The sequence below is a fragment of the Lycorma delicatula genome, chromosome 12 (genome assembly GCF_047948215.1).
Source record: "Lycorma delicatula isolate Av1 chromosome 12, ASM4794821v1, whole genome shotgun sequence".
Classification (NCBI taxonomy): domain Eukaryota; kingdom Metazoa; phylum Arthropoda; class Insecta; order Hemiptera; family Fulgoridae; genus Lycorma; species Lycorma delicatula.
The window spans coordinates 21,982,343-22,003,049 of NC_134466.1; the positions used below are offsets into that span (position 1 = coordinate 21,982,343).

At 34.8% G+C, this 20,707-nt stretch overlaps 1 protein-coding gene across 1 annotated transcript in view; it reads left to right on the plus strand.

Moving 5' to 3' along the window:
* Positions 1-20,707, plus strand: part of Abcd3 (ATP binding cassette subfamily D member Pmp70) — a 166,556-nt gene that overhangs the window by 87,095 nt on the left and 58,754 nt on the right. The window lies entirely within an intron of this gene.

The window sequence follows — 20,707 nt, forward strand, 5'->3', positions numbered from 1 at the left end:
TTTTCACATTCAGCGGTCCATCTTTGTTATTTCTACTACATTTCATTACTTTTGTTTTGTTCTTGCGTAGGACTTCATCCGTGTCGTTCTATGTTCCATCTAAATCCTTTTTACTCTCGGCTAGAATTACTACATCATCAGCAAATCGTAGCATCTTTATCTTTTCACCTTGTACTGTTACTCCGAATCTAAATTGTTCTTTAACACCTTTAACTGCTAGTTGTATGTAAAGATTAAAAAGTAACGGGGATAGGGGACATCCTTGTCGGACTCACGTTCTTATTTGAACCCTAATTTTTTAAAAATGCTGAACATTTTATTCCAGTCCACGTTATCGAATGCCTTTTCTAGGTCTGTAAACGCCAAGTATGTCGGCTTGTTTTTCATTAATCTTCCTTCTACTATTAATCTGAGGCCTAAAATTGCTTCCCTTGTCCCTATACTTTTCCTGAAACCAAATTGGTGTTCTCCTAACACTTCTTCCACCCTTCTCTCAATTTATAATTAATAAAAAAAAAATTAATATTTAATCGAATTGAACATAATAAAGTGGAGGACATGAAAACAGGTGCATAATTACATCATCAATTTTCTGCCATTACTCGGCTATTTGTTAACCGATTTTCAAAAATAAAATATCATTTTGTTCAAAATAAAAGTCTTAATATTTTAGTAAACAACATAAATTTTGATAAAAAAAAATTGAATAAGTTGCCAACAGCCTAAACAATTAATGGTAACCTTCTTCTGATAACTGGGTTTAAGCAAAGATGTAAGAGGGCATCCAGTTAGAAAATGTTCCTGGATCCTTATGATCTGTGGAAACAGCGAACATAGGACGCGAATTAAGAAATGCTTCAGCTTGAGTTAGAATTGTATGTAACTCTTAAAAATTCAGAATTGTCTGCCCTATTGCACATGGTAAATGGAATTTTATTGCTCTTTATTGCGCTCTCCCATAAACCGCCAAAATGGATGTTGTCCGAATAAAATTTAATTTTGTTGAAAATAAAAGACTTAATATTTTAGCAAATAACATAAATTTTGATAAAACTAATATGTATGGTGATATAACGGATTGAATAATAAACATGACCGCCATTTTGTAATTTGCGAAGGTATTTAATTCCTGATTTTTTCAAATTTTAAAACTTTATTATCAAGTTGCTTACCAAATATTAATCTGATTCGTTTATCCCCATCTGAGATATAAATTTTTATATAAAAATAAGAAAATGGTGGACAGGAGGAGAACGAAAGAGAAATTGCAATTTTTCCTAACGATATTTTTTGTTTAGTTTTACAAGTAGAATCCGAAAAAAATAGCCAGCCCACCATTTTAGAAACACTCTGTATATAGATACATATATTTTATTTAATAATAAAATATGCTTCTTATTTATTAGAATATTAAATTATTATAACCGTAATTTAATGAGATAATTAAAAATAGCGAGCAGCTCATACACGCAAGCAACTATATTTTGTTTCACGAAAGCGCGGAGCAAACCAAAACATAACAGTGTGTTAATTGTAATTTATTTTAATTTAGCGCAGTCCTTCCAATAAAAAGAAAAACAATTCTTGTTTACTTTTAACATAAAAATTAAATAAAAATAATTTGTAATTAAAAAAATAAAAACATTGTGATCAATTTATATACAGAGTGATTCAGGAGGATAGGGCACTTTGACAACTCATTCTAGAGGATAAAAATAAGAAAAAAGCTCATATAAACATAGTTCCGAAAACGCTTCGTTAGCAAGTTATACAGAGTGAAAGATTTCGCCCGAGTTTCAGTTCCTCCGGGTAAATTAAGGCTTTCTGAAATTCTGGGAAGGTCAATTAAGGGTCAAATTCAATTGTTTCTTATGGTTTTTGAGCTGGGAAATCGAAAAAAATAGGTCCCAGAACTGTATCTCTCTTAGTTTCTAAGATATCCCGTGTAAAACGCCCAAAATAGGGTTAAAGAAACACATTTTTTTACGTTTGACGTTCAATAACTTTGTTAAATTGGCGATAAATCATATATTTTTTAAACGTAAATTGTAGAGATTTCAATTATAAGAAGATTGATGTTAATAATGTGACCAAAAAAGAAATAAAATTTTAAACATGTCGACTTTTATTACCAACAAAACATTAATTTTTAACAGATTGAAAAAGCTTTTTCGTTATGTACAGTAGAAAATAACTGGAGGAAGAAAGATTACTTACTGTCCTTTTATGATAATGATAAAATGCTGCTTACAAGTCGTATTTCATACGGTTTAATAACTTTCAAAAATGCCACCGTTGTGTTCAGTGCACTTTTCAACGCGTTGTACTAGATTTTGTGTTGCGGCCTAACGGTATCTTTGCGTTCCTTGATTATAGCTGCAGCGTTGAGAATGCGAGCAATAAGTTCATCGTGTGTGTCTACGTTTTGCTTGTAAAACTTCATTTTTAAACCGTCTCCACAAACAATAATCCAACGGAGTGAGGTCTGGGGGATCTCGGTGGCCAATTAACCGGCCCTTCACGTCCAATCCATTTACCAGCAAACTTTTCATCAAGTCATTGCCTTACTTCATTAGTGAAATGCGTAGGAGCTCAATCAAGTTGGTAATACATTTCAATTCGTTTTACTAAGGAGATATTTTCCAGCAATATAATAAATTGATTACGTAAAAATTCCAGATAATTTCTCCCTGTGACACGATGTTGTAGTATGAAAGGACCAATTAATTGGTCATCTATGCTACCACACAACATTCACCAAAAATTGTTGCTGGAAATGTTTTTCCACTGTAGCACGTGGGTTTTCTTCAGACCACCGATGCGCATTCCGTGTGTTGTTTATTCCTTTACGAGTGAAAGTAGCTTCATCCGAAAATAGTATAAACGGAATTAAATGTTGATTCCTATTAACTCATTGACAAAACCGCAGCCGGCTGGCGTAGTCATCAGGCTGGAGATGTTGCACTTTCTGAATACGAAAAGGATGCAATCCATTATTATTTAATATATCCTCCATACTCTACTCTGTGAAATATCGAGCCGTGTTGCAATTAATCGTGTGCTCGTTGCCGGACTACGTTGAACCATCTGCAACCTTCATCAACATGATTTGCTTGTCGTTCAGACGAAATATGAGCGCTGGGAAGTGTACCACTCTCACGAAGATTATTAAAAATTCTAATTAATACTTTACGATTTGGTACAACACGACCAGGATACCTATATCGATATTCCGTAACCGCTGCCGCAGCACTTCCTTTGCAAAATGCATAGATGAAAATTCCGTCGGCATATTCGGCATTAGTGAAGATACACGGCATTTTTGAAAGCAAAACTAAACAGAATTTCACTTTTTTTAACAGACTTGATTTTTATGCGCTGTAAAACGAATATAATTACACTTTTTAACAGTTTTCTGAGATTTTTACGATAAGAATTCGACGTAATACTGCAAACACGATTGATCAGCGAAAGGTTATTTAACACATCACCACAATTAACTGACAACAATGAGTAGTATTTAAACAAATTGTGATGAAAAAAATCAGTGAGCCAACTTGTTTTCCGTAGGTCTAAAATTATTGTACCTACTAGACACATCTGTTTTCTTTTTTTGTAACATTTTCTTCTAAGTTTTCTTCGGTTTTGTTGTTAGTAAGAGTCGACATGTTTAAAATTTTATTTCTTTTTTGTTGACATTATTTACATCAATCTTTTTATAATTAAATTCTCTACAATTTACATTTAAAAACCTATTATTTATTGCCAGTTTAACAACGTTATTGTACGTCAAACATAAAAAAAAATGTGTTTTTTGACCCTATTTTTTGGCGTTTTACACGGGATATGTTAGAAACTAAGATAGATACAGTTCTGGGACCTATTGTTTTCTTCGATTTCCCAGCTCAAAAACCATATGAAACAATTTAATTTGCCTCTTAATTGACCTTCCCAGAATTTCAGAAAGCCTTAATTTACCCGCTGGAACTGAAACTCGGGCGAAATTTGTCATCCTGTATAACTCGCTAACGAAGCGTTTTCGGACCTATGTTTATATGAACTTTTTTCTTATTTTTAACCTCTAGAATGAGTTGTCAAAGTATTGCCCTATCCTCCTGAATCACCCCTGTATTTCCGTTCAAAATAAAAATACTACTATATTAAAATTGCATGAAGTAAAACAGGTAAAATATTTGTTGCGTCATTGTATTTCTTCAATTTCCGGTAAACTGTTATTATCGTTTACTAAATTACTACATATTTAATAATATTTTCACACAAACTGTCTGCTCGCTTCCCTTGTATTTTTTTCTTTTTTAATTATATGTTGAATGTAATTTGCAAACATTTGCATTTATTTTGTTAACATCTTCCATCATTAAATATTTTGTATCAGTTAGCTTAATTGTAAACTTAGTTTTGTTTTTTACATCACTTAACTTAATGGGAGTAAAGTCCGTGACTTGTATATTTACACTTGTACTCTCTATATAGCTTGTGACTTATCCCCGTATCGATTCTGTTCGGTTAAAATTGAAATGGTATGGAAAAAGACGCACCATGACACAATTTTTTGTTTTTGCCATTTCATATGCTTTATAATTAATATATTTTTATTTAATTCATTTTAATATTTTTAAAAGTTTTACTTTTAATATGTCTTCGTAGTAAGCAATTTTAATCGTTAGGGAATTTCTGATTTTCGGATCGAAGCGTTTGGAATTTTTTCAGTTTTCATACAACGGTACGACATATTATCTATCGCTATGACGGATCCTTCAACAACAATTTCGACAATTTTTTTAAACCGTAAAATTGCCACCGTTGATTTCATCGTAATATATTTGGAAAGATTTGAATTACCCAAAACCACCAATAAAAAACAAATTTTCACTTCCAACGTGCGTTACTATTAATCGTTTATGTTTTCCAGCCGGGGTTTTCACCCCTGTTGATAAGCTTTTCATAAAAGTTTTTTTTTGCGTTCTTTATTTCTTTATCCATCCGTAACTTTTCCTATACATGTCCCTTTCTTTTTCCTGTTTAACCTCCGGTAACTACCGTTCAGATAATACTTCAGAGGATGAATGAGGATGATATGTATCAGTGTAAATGAAGTGTAGTCTTGTACATTCTCAGTTCGACCGTTTCTGAGATGTGCGGTTAATTGAAACCCGACCACCAAAGAACACCGGTATCCACGATCTAGTATTCAAATCCGTGTAATAATAACTGGTTTTACTAGGACTTGAACGCTGGAACTCTCGACCTCCAAATCAGCTGATTTGGGAAGACGCGTTCACCACTAGACCAACCCGGTGGGTTCCTATACATGTCCCGCATTAATTTAAGTTTCATCTAGTTAATGTCTTATCCTCTTCACAAAATCGCTGAATTTTTAAATCTTTCCTACGTCGTAAAATAATATTTTTGCATTCGATCGATGAGGAATTATTTTTTCTGGACATGAAACGAAAACGCATTGATTTTAAAACACGATGTAATGTACTTCTAGAAAAATTCGGCAGTTCAGAATCTTTATTCACAGTATAAGTTAGGAAGCTCGTTATTGAAATGAAATGAATGAACTTTTTTCTGATAGCGTTTTTATTAAAAACGTACAACGTTTCAATCGTTTTCGCACGCTTTCGAGTCTTTTTTAGGCTAACGTATTTACCATCAAGTGTTTCCTTATTAGATTAAAAATTGCTTTTTCGCTAACGACTGTTACACTACTTGCTTCCTAAGCAATATCTCTGACTCCAATTACAGAGCTATCTTATTTTAAGGTTATACGAGGTGTGTAAATAAAGTAATGAGACTGGTTAAGAAAAACTTTTTATGCGCAATCCAGTTACACATGGATTCTATCACCTTAGAAATAGTTCCCTTAGGAAGCCGCGCAACTCTTCAAACGGGTTTTCCACTCTTCACAGCAGTGTTGCAACTAAGAAACCGAAATATCCTTCATATGGTCGGTTACATTTTTTTTTAAATGTTTTCTACTATTGCAAAATGGTGTCCTTTAAGGTGCTTTTTAAAGTCGGGAACAGGAAAAAGTCACAGGAACTCAAGTCAGGTGAATAAAGTGGTTAAGGAACTACAGGTATGTTTTTCTTTGCCAAAAACTCATTAATTGAGAGTGCATTGTCATGATGCAGCATCCAGTTGTCTTTGACGGCTGGTCTCACACGGGTAACACTTTTCCACAATCTTTCAAGAATTTCTCTGTAAATATATCGATTTACAGTCTGTCTTGTAGGCAAAAACTCCTTATGGACAATGCCATTACTACAGAAGAAACAAATTATTGTGGTTTCAATTTCTGATTTGCTTTTTTGGGGCGAGATGAGTTTGAAGTGCGCCACTCCGTGCTGTGGTGTTTTTTTTTTCTGGATCGTAGTCAAATATCCGAGATTCATCACCAGTAATAACATTTTTTTAGAAAATCGGAATCAGTTTTTTTCACCCTAGAAGATCGCGACACACTTCCATCCTGCTGTTTAACTGTTCTACAGTGAGATTTTTTTGGACCAATTTTGCACAAACTTCTTTCATGTCCAATCCGTTTGTCAAAATTTCATGAACTGTGGTACGGTTTAAATTCAATTGTTCTACAACCATTCTGACAGTTAATCGCTGATCGTACCGTATCAAGTATCTGATTCGCTCAACATTGTCGTCAATTTTTGACGTTAACGGTCTTCCAGAGCGTGGATCATCCGCAACTGATTCCCGGCCATCTGAAAACGCTTTAACAACCTAAAAACTTGGGTTCGTGACAGAGCGTCATCTCTATACGCCCTTTTTAATTTTTTAAAAGTTTCCGTAACATTCTTACAGAGTTTAACACAAAACTTGATTGCTCATAATTAGTATCACTCATTTTTATAACGCACAACAAAAACACGTTTCAAGAAATAGTTTGTTTACGTCGCACGTGACAAAAGTAGATTAAAAATATTAATACCTAATATAAATCAGCTGTTCATATAATTATATGTTGGCTGCCAAAAAAAAAAAAAAAAAACTAGACTCATTACTTTAACCCACCGGGTTGGTCTAGTGGTGAACGCGTCTTCCCAAATCAGCTGATTTGGAAGTCGAGAGTTCCAGCGTTCAAGTCCTAGTAAAGCCAGCTATTTTTACACGGACTTGAATACTAGATCGGGGATACCGGTGTTCTTTGGTGGTTGGGTCTCAATTAACCACACATCTCAGGAATGGTCGAACTGAGAATGTACAAGACTACACTTCATTTACACTCATACATATCATCCTAATTCATCCTCTGAAGAATTATCTAAACGGTAGTTACCGGAGGCTAAACAGGAAAAAGAAAGACTCATTACTTTATTTACAGATGTCGTATATACCTTGCTGGTTATTTTTTTTCGGAGCTACTAAGGATTTTCCCGGTTTATGTTTCACGACAGAATCGGTCTTTCTTAAAAACCACATTGGCACAAAAACACAGGGTAAATTAAATTTAATGGAAATAACACTGCATAAAAATGAAGTATTAAATTCCTTCGTATCTTACAACGAAAACATAGACTGAAATACTTTGTTTAGATGTATTGAATAATTTTTTGAAACATTACAAATGATGTTATCCTTATTAAATATCAAACAAAGACCGAACAATGTTATTAATTGCTTATGATCAGCATGTCACGTCGCCAGACAAGTGATAGCGTACAGTACAAAGTTTTTCAAAAATCCCACACCGTAGGGATATATACATTTACGATATCTGTTCAATATGGTTTCCGTATAAGTCGAAACATAATTAAAAACGGTGTCCCGTATTCCGCAGAATGATAATCATCAAGTCAGGCGTTACAGATTGATACGCAGTTGTGATCCGCTTTAGCAGATGGTTTTTCTCCCTGATCTTGAGTACGTAAAGTTGGGATTTTACATAATCCCACAGGACATTATCAATCGGGTTTAAATCCGAGGATCGTGGAACACATTCCACTCGTACCCTGCGACCGATCCACTGGGAGAGCTGTTCATCTAGTCGATCACGAACTTGTCTACCGTAAAATGGAGGTACAACGTCGTGCACGAAACATTCTGGTTTTCCAGAACCTAGCAAATCCAAATCGGGTAGTAATTCATTTCCAAGTAAGTTTCGTTGTTAACTGTTCCCGTCAAAGAAGTAGGGACCAAGGGATCCGGTCTTTCCACAAACCACACCAAACCGTGACTCGATCAGTTCCTTGCGTAAGGTATAAGGTGTCGATAAACCAGTGAGGGTTATAGTCGGAGTATGTCGGTTCACCTCACCGTTTACATAAAACTTGGGTTCGTTGTATGTGGGAATTTTGAAATAGAATTTTGTACCGTATGAAAATTTCTATCCCTGAGCGAGATTTGATCCCGGGACCTCTGTTTGAAAGGCTGAGATGCTACCGCTCTGCCGTGAAGATCGTCTTTATTCTTTATCTTTATTATTTCTTAATTAAAGCAAACGGTAACCTAATCCCTTTATGTTGACGTTTAAATTAAACTTTTTTTTGTATGCATCATATGTTAATATTAAAATCTATTTTTGTTGACGTTACATTACATTGATTCTTACTTCTACGAATGTTTACGTAACCGATTTCAACGAACGTAGTTTACTTTAATCTATTTTTTTAATATTCCACTTTTATTCTTGATTGTTTTTAATTAATTTATCTTAAATGTTTTTTTAGTTTTGTTTTTTTTTTAAAGTTAGTTCTTACTCTGATATTTTATAAACATATTTTTTTTAATTAGTATTTTTTTAGGTAGATTTTATCATAAAGCTACCTATTGTAATGGGCACCATGATTATACTTCAGGAAAATTTCGACTTCGCATTTCACATCTCCCAGACCCCAAAACCACCGTTAGTTCAAACGTTTATGTATATATTTTTCACTTTCTTGTGGACACGATAACTTCCGTAATTTTGAGCCAATCACTTTCAAATTGTTCCTTAAAAATAAATCGTTCCAAAATTTCGGTCGAGTTTGTTAACGGCAAAAATCGGACAATGGAGGTGGAAACGGGGAGTTTTTTTCGAAAAAACAAAACATCGCTATAACTTTCTTATTAAGTAAAGTATCGAATTCGTTTGAAGTTCTTACTATTCTTTAGATAAGGGCCTAAAACTTACGTGAGTAAAGTTTTTTGATATCACCAACCCAATATTAGCCCAGGGGGTGGAAAAAATGGGGGTTTGTAGACAAAAAAAAAATCATATTTCCCTTAATAGACACAATATCGAATCTGTTTAAAGTGGTCGTTAATCCACTAAATATTATTTGACTGAGACAATTTTTTATATGACCAACCCTTACGGCAAGGGATGACCAAAATGTTGCTGGAATTGTAAGAATATGGCGCTTGTCGTATGCTAAATATTTAAAACTTTTTTCACATGCAACCGTTGTTGAATCGAGTAAATTTGAATTTTTTCTTTAAACTTTAAGATGGAAATCTTTTTTTATCTCCTACTTAGCACCGATGAATTCTACCTCCGCCTTCCGGCGTGTCGAAAGGGATTTTTTTTTAATTTTATTTCTGCTTCGGCATTCAGAAATATTATTTTATTATTACCATTTAATTTTATAATACAAAAATCTGTAATCTTTATTTAAAAATAATATAAATTGAATGAAAATTACAAATTATTATTAATTATATATATATATATATATATGTATGTATGTATTTGTTTTTAAAAATTTGTTTAGATATTTAATCGGTTGATTATTTATAAATAATCTTATTGTAAGGAAAATTAACTTTTGAAATAGTTTATTTTTATTTTTCTGTCATTCATAAAATATTTATATAGATATAAAGTTTAAAGGACTGAAGAATTGTAAATTTAAATACATATATAGATAGATATTGATATCATAATGTAAAGAAGTTTTTTAATATTTAAAAAAAAAAAACATCAAGAATTTAAAGGGGTAAATATTATGTTATAATATTTATAATTTTTTTTTTTCCAGAAGCGTTAATGAAAATTATTTTAGCACATAATTACGTAATCTACCGGGTTGGTCTAGTGGTGAACGCGTCTTCCCAAATCAGCTGATTTGGAAGTCGAGAGTTACAGCGTTCAAGTCCTAGTAAAGGCAGTTACTTTTATACGGATTTGAATACTAGATGTGGATACCGGTGTTCTTTGGTGGTTTTTTCCCCTACATCCCTGGGCCGGACATCCAATTAAGTATACTCGGCCCAGAGACGTGTCTTTTGACTCTAAGGCGGTCTTCCCGCCCACCGGTTTTACACCCGGCACGGCAGGTCAACCGCCCCGGTACTAGACCTTTTCTTGCCTGCCTCTAATTCCCGCTGACGAGGGCAAAGCCCGGCTATCTCGCGGGAAGCCCGGGTCTCGGTCTTTATGCCATTTGCCTCAAACCGGTGCGACCAGCACAAGGAGCGCGCGCACCCCCAAAACCAGCCACGCCGGCCGGGTCTAGGTCTTTTAATTTTATCCCCGCGAAATCTCCCCGGATTCCCCGTCCCCTCACCGAAACCTGCACGCCAGGGCATACAGGCTCTCAGAGACGGGGCTGTCCACCTATCCCTATTAACGATTGAGCCTAACGATTCCTTCGTCGCGCCTCCTCTTCCTTAGTGCGAAGAACCGTACCGGCGAAATTGTTAAAAACGTTCCGGTTCTGCTCCCTCCTTAGCGACCACACTACTATGTTATTCGCGTTCAGGTTATTGACTGCTATGAATTGTCTGTATTGTGCCCATCTTCGGCATTCGAACATCGCATGCTTTGCGTCCTCCACCTCCTGGCAGTAGTCGCAGTTGGGTGTGTCTGTCTTGCCGAATCGTTTTAAATAGTAACCAAAACATCCATGACCCGACATCATCTGTGTTATGTAAAAGTTCACCTCGCCATGTTGGCGATCCAGCCGTGCGTCCAAATCACTTATTAACCTTCTAGTCCAGGCCGCAGCGTTAGTCTCTGCCCGTACTTCCTTCCACCACTGTCGGGTCATCGCCTCGGTCTCAGCTCTACTACACCCTTCCGCTCTCGCTTTCCTGCTCTTGATCTGAAGCTCTATCGGCGGGACCGACGCAAGCACACATATAGTTTCATATGACAGAGTACGATACCCTGCCACCACTCCCAACAATCCCGTTCTGTGCATTCTTCGCAGTTTATCCTTGTTTCTTTGTATCCTGATTGCATCAGCCCAAACCGGCGCCGCTGACACCGCCGCCGACGCAATCAGTTTCCGTTTGGAGGCCCCCGGTACTGTGTGTTCCACGAATAATCTCCTGATGGCTTTTATGGTGAGCCCTACTTTTTTGCACACATTTTCTATATGCCCATGTTCTTTGGTGGTTGGCTTTTAAATTAACCACACATCTCAGGAATGGTCGAACTGAGACTGGTACAAGACTACACACTTCATTTATACACTCATACGTACCATCCTCTGAAGTAATATCTGAACGGTAATTCCCAGAGGTTAGATAGGGAAAAAGAAAAGCACATATTTACGTAATGCTGAAAAAATTTTTTTTTCTTTTATTTTTTAGTTAATGTTATTTAAAATTCATTGACATAATTGATATTGTAAAAGAAAATCTTTTAATATTACTTTAAATGGTTATTTAAACTCTTGGTTATTCTCTTGTAATCCGAAGTATCATACTGTTGAGTTATATGATACCAGTTCTGTTATCTCGTTTGATAAAGATGGATATTGTTTAGATTTAATTTATTAAGCATTTGGCACCGTCAGTATTTATACAATTGTATAAATTAAATTTCCACTTACCAACGATTTAAAAAGTGTAAATCCTAGTACTTTCGAAGCTGTTACTCCATATTCAGATACATCTTACAAACATGACTTTACTGTCTTATTGACGTAAGAATTTATATTATTCCTGACGACCGACTATTATAAACATTCGAGTGGTCCAAATAGGGCAAAATTTTTGTCGAAAAACGTGCACCCTCTGATTTAAAAGTACTCTCAAAAACAAAATTTTTGACGCGTTGATGAACCCTTTCCGTTTCGAAAAAAGTCATCCCCCACTCCACTTGAATTTTAAAGGGGATTTAACATGGGTTTTAGGTTATTTTCAAGTCGTTACGATATAGCGCTTGCATGTTTCATCACAAAACTTCAAAAATAACGTATATAAGGGTTTTTGGGGTCGGAGAACACGAATTTGAAGTCAAAAACTTATTTTGACACATTGTAACTGTCAAAATCGCTGTCAATCAATTGACAACTCGCGTTCTTATGAACGAAAATCAATGTTAGACATTACAGACAACGTTAATTAGGGTTTTTGGGGTCGGAGAACACGAATTTTAAGTAAAAAAACTCATTTTGGCTAGGTACGCTAGCTCTTTTTGATGAAGACATCTCAACCGAATTAAAACTGAAAATGGTTGAAAAACTAGCAATGGGTGAAACTTACGAAAATTTATTATCTGCGACAGATGATGATTGTGATTATGATAACGAACCTGCTCACACGAAACGCTACGAAACTAAAAATGTTAACGAATTGTTAAACAAAGAAATCGACTTTTTTGTCAACACGGAGTCCTTGAATTTTTTTAAACGATTCGAACTTGCGACTAGCTTTCTAGAAATTGATCCGTGTAAGAGCGAAAACGAAGATTATTTGGCTGCTTTGAATCGTGTTAAAAATCTAAAGGTCGTCAATGACTGCTCAGAAAGAACGGTTAAGTTGGTGAAAGAATTTAGATGTAAATTCACTGGAGATGAAAGTCAATTGCAATGTACACCACAAATTGTAAATGATCATCGCAAAAAACATCCAAATGTATATAATTACATTACATATGTAATGTAATATAATAATAGAAATAGAAATCATAAAATTTTAACAACATTATTTGAATAATTATATACATGTATATAACATTTTTAAAATAAAATGAGAGTTGATCTTTTTGAATCTATCCTTCAGATTTTTTTAATTGACAACGACTTCAACAGTTTTAATGTGTCAAAACAATTTTTTCACTTCAAATTCGTGTTCTCCGACCCCAAAAACTCTAATTAACGTTGTTTGTAATGTCTAACATTGATTTTTCTACATAAAAAAGCTAGTTGTAATTAATTGGCAGCGATTTTGACAGTTACAATGTGTCAAAATAAGTTTTTAACTTAAAATTCGTGTTCTCCGACCCCAAAAACCCTTATATACGTTATTTTTGAAGTTTTGTGATGAAACATGCAAGCGCTATATCGTAACGACTTGAAAATAACCTAAAACCCATGTTAAATCCCCTTTAAAATTCAAGTGGAGTGGGGGATGACTTTTTTCGAACGGAAAGGGTTCATCAACGCGTCAAAAATTTTGTTTTTGAGAGTACTTTTAAATCAGGGAATGCACGTTTTTCGACAAAAATTTTGCCCTATTTGGACCACTCTAATAAACATAACAGTTTAATTTAAAAACGATTATTGATTTAAATTTAAATTAATATCTTTTAGAAAATCCCTGAAGATGGATTAACAGCTCCAAAAGTACTAGGATTTACACTTTTTTAAATTTTTGGTAAGTGGAAACTAATTTATACGAAGGCGGATATTATTATTTATTTATTTTTTATAATAAGTGCCGATTCCTTTAACTAAAGATTGCACATTCGTAAATATAAACAGTAAGATAAATTAACATTTTTAATTTATATCGGCAAACAATATTATTAAAATAAATAAATATCTTTTATATTATAATTATAAAAATACTTAATAAATAGCTGCATATTTATTATTAACTGATATTATTTATTTTGATTGTAACTGTGTTAACAGATCGCAATATTAAACGATCAATTTGTAACCAGTAGCAATGTTTTGCAAGAGAAAGGTGGGGATAGACCCCGGAGTGCGCGTAACATTGATAACGCAGCTCGTGTATCGTATGCCCTTGAATTGTTCCCTGGGAAGCCAAAATCACAAAGGTGTACGTCCACGGAGCGGAACGTTTCACGCACAACATTACAGAGAATAATAAAGGATCTGAAATTGAAACCGCATTATCATCGTTTGATAAATGCACTTAACGACGGTGATCCAGGAAGGGAATGCTGTAAGAAATTCCAGGTTTGAAAAAACAGATGAGGTTAAATTTGATGTTTCGGGAAGTGTTATCAATTAAGTGGACTGACGACAAGAAAACCGCAATATAACCGGTAGTATTCATGACAAATGTCCTGATGTCATTTTACGGTACGGTGTCTTTTACGAGGTGTGATTATTAAAGAACGAGACTAATGCTGCTACAGAAGAACTGCGCATGCGCCAAATTCGTACGACCGACAGCTGTATAGCGTGAAGCCTTATCTTTCGATTGTTTCCACTTCAGTTTCTGTAGATATATTAGTCTGGCCGTGGCCTTCGTTTGGATAACATCTATTTTTTGTTTCGCCGTAATAATGATAAGTGTTTTATTAAAAAGAATTGTCGTGAAATTTCATATGAAACTTGGAAAAACCGCTACTGAAACTTATCTTTTATTAAAAAACAAGTATACGGCAATGAATTTGTATCACGTGCGCGGATTTTTGAGTGGTTTAAGAGTTTCTAAGATGGCCGAGAAGACGTGAAAGATGATGTTCGCTCGGGTCGCCCTTCCACGTCAAAAACGGGTGAAATTATTGAAAAAAATTGGTAATCTGATCCGATCTGATCGTCTGTTAACTATTCTTGTCTTTATTCAAAGCCCTTGTTCAATTGTGTGAAAAAATAAGAAAAAAAACGATCCGAATTGTGGAAGAACAAGTCATGGGTTCCTCATCAAGAGAACGCACCGATTCACACTGCATCATCTCTCAAGATATTTCTAGTCAAGTATAACATTCCAGTGTTAGAAGATCCTCCTTATTCGCCTTACCTTGCACCATGTGACTTTTATCTATTCTTCAAGGTCAAATCTCCATTAAAAAGAACAAGATTTCAGACCGTTGAAGCTGTGAAAGAAAAAGCGGCACGCACCATGAAAGAGCTCACAGAAGACTTTCAGCACTGTTTCGAACAATGGAAAATTCGCATGGAGCGTTGTAGAGATAGGGGAGAAGTGTATATTGAACGGGATAATAATTAAATATGTATAAATTTAAAAAAATATTTTACAGCATTAGTCTCGGTATTTATAAGAGCCACACTTTGTATGATAGGTTGATCGGGTTTTTTTTAATGATAATTAAAAAATCGCTTACAGACACTTTCTACCCTTTATTGTGTTCCCGAACGGATATTAATGACATCTGGCGGAAACAAGCTGGAGCACCGGTCCAACACTATGACTGGATCAGGCGCCTCCCTGTGGATTGGCCAGTTCGGTCTCCCGATTTGATACCACCGGGATTTTTCTTATCGGGGTTTTTAAAAGAAAAGTGTATCGTCATCGCATATGAAATCTGACCGAGCTATCGCAGAACAGTTTCATCGGATATCATCCCAACCCAGTAGGGGAAGACGCTTCCGGTCGCCACATTACCCCCCTCCGTTCCTAGCCCTGATAGGCTTTAACGGGAGTCGTCTTTCGCGCCCTCTAACGTTTTACATCTCATAGTAATAAGCCAGGCCTCCTTGGGATGCCACCGATGTAGATGCCTCGGTAGTCATTTACATCGGTGATTTTTAAACTCGGCTTTTGCCTTCGGTGTAGGTCTCGTCCGGACATTCTGAATGTCCTACAATCGTTGCCCTCTAAACTAGCTAACCGAGCTCGCGGAAGCACGAACCCAGCGCCTAGTTCTACTTTTATTGACACGATTTTTTAGTAAATATCTCGGAATTCAAGGGAAATTAACAACAACATACCACCAAAAATGTTGTTGGCAACAACAAAATTTAGTTCTAGTTCCCGTAGTGAACTCTACTTTAGTTCATATCCCTGACTTTAGGTTAATTTACGGACTCCGGTCTGGTCTACAAGGGAGAGGCGGACAGACCTTGTACTCCCATTCAGCTCCATCGCAGAGTCCTGCGTGACATTTGCTTTCTTCAACCATCGTCGAGATTTCATTGGATACCATCTCGATTCCTCCCCGAGGGGAGAAGATCTCGCCATCGTAGCGTGTCCGGTCGCTACACCACCCCCTCCGTTCCTTGCCAGTAGTGGCTTTAATGGAGGTCATCTTCTTGCCCTCGTACTGGTAACATTCCACAGTGTTCAGTCCGGCCTCGGGAAGATGCCACTGATGGAAATGCCCCAAGGGACATCTACATCAGTAATTCTGCCACAATAAAATCGCTTTTCGAAGAAGACTCGGACACCTAATGTTACTTCGTAGCCCTCTAGAACTAAGCTAAGAGCCTACTCGCGAAAACGGGAACCCCGCGCCTAGTTCTATTAATTAATGAGCCAATTTTTCATTGGATACCAGTACGGTTCCGTCGAATCGCTTGTAAACAACTTCGCTCTTCTTCTCCAGGCTTGTATCGATTTGAATGATGCATCGGTTGACCACGCCATGAAGAATAGAGATTAAAAGCGTGTGTGATTTGAGATTAAGGTGTTTTTTCACGTTCCATTACTTTATTCTTATTAAAATTTCTGGTTTCTTTACTCTCCAGTCTGTGAAAAATTCTCGTATACAAGATTATGTAAAGCATGTGTTGAGAAATTATACAAATACAAAATTTGAAATTAAAATTACCCTGTTAATTATTTTTGTTTTAACAATGGACATCATTTTCTCATATTTTGCATAAGAGGTTAATTTAATGACCTTTCAATGTTACACATTTAGTTCGTTTTTCTGCGATTCTGGTTACTAAGACAAATTTTATAGATACTTTTACCTTTTAAAATACTCTATACATGATGTATTTTATAAATAGATTTATGAAATAAATTTCATACCCAAAAATATTTATTACGTATAAAAAGAGAAATCAACATCGGTTGTTTTTTTTTTTTTTAATAACAATTGTCCGTTCCGCTTATAGACATTACTGGTATTTTTACCAGCCTTAATGAATAATTTTTTTTTTGTCTTCAGTCATTTGACTGGTTTGATGCAGCTCTCCAAGATTCCCTATCTAGTGCTAATCGTTTCATTTCAGTATAACCTCTACATCCTACATCCCTAACAATTTGTTTTATATATTACAAACGTGGCCTGCCTACACAATTTTTCCCTTCTACATGTCCTTCCAATATTAAAGCGACTATTCCAGGATGCCTTAGTATGTGACCTATAAGTCTGTCTCTTCATCTTTCCAAATGCTTCTTTCTTCATCTATTTGCCGCAATACCTCTTCATTTGTCACTTTATCCACCCATCTGATTATTAATATTCTTCTATAGCACCACATTTCAAAAGCTTCTAACCTTTTCTTCTCAGATACTCCGGTCGTCCAAGTTTCACTTCCATATAAAGCGACACTCCAAACATACACTTTCAAAAATCTTTAACTGACGTTTAAATTAATTTTTGATGTAAACAAATTATATTTCTTACTGAAGGCTCGTTTAGCTTGTGCTATTCGGCATTTTATATCGCTCCTGCTTCGTCCATCTTTAGTAATTCTACTTCCCAAATAACAAAATTCTTCTACCTCCATAATCTTTTCTCCTCCAATTTTCACATTCAGTGGTCCATCTTTGTTATTTCTACTACATTTCATTACTTTTGTTTTGTTCTTGTTTATTTTCATGCGATAGTTCTTGCGTAGGACTTCATCTATGCCGTTCATTGTTTCTTCTAAATCCTTTCTACTCTCGGCTAGAATTACTATATCATCAGCAAATCGTAGCATCTTTATCTTTTCACCTTGTACTGTTACTCCGAATCTAAATTGTTCTTTAACATCATTAACTCCTAGTTCCACGTAAAGATTAAAAAGTAACGGAGACAGGGAACACCCTTGTCAGACTCCCTTTCTTATTACGGCTTCTTTCTTATGTTCTTCAATTGTTACTGTTGCTTTTTGGTTCCTGTACATGTTAGCAATTGTTCTTCTATCTCTGTATTTGAACCCTAATTTTTTAAAAATGTTGAACATTTTATTCCAGTGTACGTTATCGAATGCCTTTTCTAGGTCAATAAACGCCAAGTATGTCGGTTTGTTTTTCTTTAATCTTCGTTCTACTATTAATCTGAGGCCTAAAATTGCTTCCCTTGTCCCTATACTTTTCCTGAAACCAAATTGATCTCCTAACACTTCCTCCACTCTCCTCTCAATTCTTCTGTATAGAATTCTAGTTAAGATTTTTGATGCATGACTAGTTAAACTAATTGTTTGTATTCTTCACATTTATCTGCCCCTGTTTTCTTTGGTATCATTACTATAACACTTTTTTTGAAGTCTGACGGAAATTCCCCTTTTTCATAAATATTACACACCAGATTCTAACTAAAGCGCGTGCGAATACCGTGTTTCATTGGCGCGAGTGTGACGCTACTAGCGGCCACTTTAAATATCATTCGTTTATTTAATTATACCGCTCACCTGTGACGTCACAACATAGCAAACGACTACAATCGTTTTACGTCAGTGTTATAATAACGCTCCTTGTGGTAAGAGGGGTACTATTGATACCGATTTAGCCGCTAGTTTATTTAGAGCATTTTTCCGGGTGGGAGTGCGATTTTGAAAAAAAAGATTTTTTGCAAATATTATTATTTTTGATCGTTAACAAATGTATTTAAGAAAAAATAAGACCTTAGTTAGGCGAAATCTGGAGATTATGACCTTGTACAGCCTCTTTTTCTCTTGATCTTTTAAGTTTAAAATTTAATGGCATCGGTGCTTTGTATATTTATTTATTTTAAAATTACATATACATTTTTATTCAACATATTTTTCCGTGACGCAGATAGCAAAAGAAACCTTGAACGCTATCCGTGAGTTCATATCATTATAAAAGGATAATCAGTAAAATAACTAATTTAAAATACAATTTTAGCTAAATAAAAATTCATGATTTTTGTGAAGTAATGTATAAAAATAAAAATTAAACAAAAAATATTTAATTGAAAGATTAAGTTAAATACAATAGACTAAAAGAAAAATACACAGAACCGGAATGTAAAATTATTTAAATATACACTAAGATCTAAAAATGAGAAAAAAATAATTGTATAATGGAAAAAAAATACATTATAAGATAACATGTAAGACAATAAGAAATATTTATAACATAAGACAACCGAATACTATTATGAATTTATACTGCCTTAGCATTCACTTAAACATTCACAGTTTTATGTATGTAGATTTTTTATTGTTAAGTAGTATGTTAATTTATTTTGTTGTATGCTATTCATTATATTAATATGTTATTAGGGTGGATTTGTATTTCAATTTGGTAGTTTAAAATATACAGTATATTGTCTTTCACCCATTCATCTATTGCTTTGATTACATTTACTATTTATTATTTGTATATTAAAATGAGATCTGGGTGTTTGTTAGAAAATATACTGGAGTAATATGAAAATTGATGTTTGCAAACAGTTAATTTTGAAAAGAATGTGTTATAAGTATTTGTTTGTGCTGAACGAGTATTGTATGGTGTATTTTTAAAATTTTAAATCTGTATAAATATTAATACAGACTGATTATTTAGTCCTGTTACCCAATTTTAAATGTAATTTAAGAAAGGGAAATTTAGGTGGAATAAAAAATGTATTTATTACTTACAAAAGAGATTTAATAAAAAGCTATTACTTACATAATTGTTAAATAATAGGCTCAAAATGCCCACCTGTTGCGGTTATACACGCACGGATTCTTTTCAGCATATTAGCAGAAACCTTTTTGAGAGTCGCATTGGAAATATTCGCGATTAAGTCTGTTAAGTTCTTCAATAGTGTGAGGATTGTTTTTGAAGGCCTCGGACTTAATATAGCCCCACAAAAAGTAGTCAGGAGATGTGAGGTCTGGAGACCTTGGAGGCCATAAGCCCTTGCTTAATATTCGATCATCAAAGAACTCTTACAAAAAATCCACGGTTTCTCGAGAGGTTTGTTATGTAGCGCCAACTTGCTGAAACCAGCCATACCGTTCTTGAGGTTCCAGGAGGGACACAAATTGACGCATAATATTCCTGTATACTTTACGGTTTACTGTCTGTTCGAAGAATACGGGTCCGACTATACGATGACGAGATATCATTTTAAAGAAATTAGGGTTCAAATATAGAGATAGAAGAACGATTGCTAACATTTATAGGAACCAAACAGCAACAGTAATTGTTGAAGAACATAAAAAAGAAGCCGTAATAAAAAAGGGAGTCCGACAAGGAAGTTCCCTATCCTCGTTACTTTTTAATCTTTACATAGAACTAGCAGTTAATGATGTTAAAGAACAATTTAGATGCGGAGTAACAGTACAAGGTGAAAAGTTAAAGATGATACGATTTTCTGATGATATAGTAATTCTAGCCGAGAGTAAAAAGGATTTAGAAGAAACAGTGAATGACATGGATGAAGTCCTACGCAAGAACTACCGCGTGAAAATAAGCAAGAACAAAACGAAAGTGCTGAAATGTAGTATAAATAACAAAGAATCAACATATAATAAAGAACCATTGAATGTGAAAATAGGAGTAGAAAAGATTATGGAGGTAGAAGAATTTTGTTATTTGCAAAGTAGAATCACTAAAGTGGTCAAAGCAGGAGCGACATAAAATGCCGAATAGCACAGGAGAAACGAGCCTTCAGTCACAAATATAA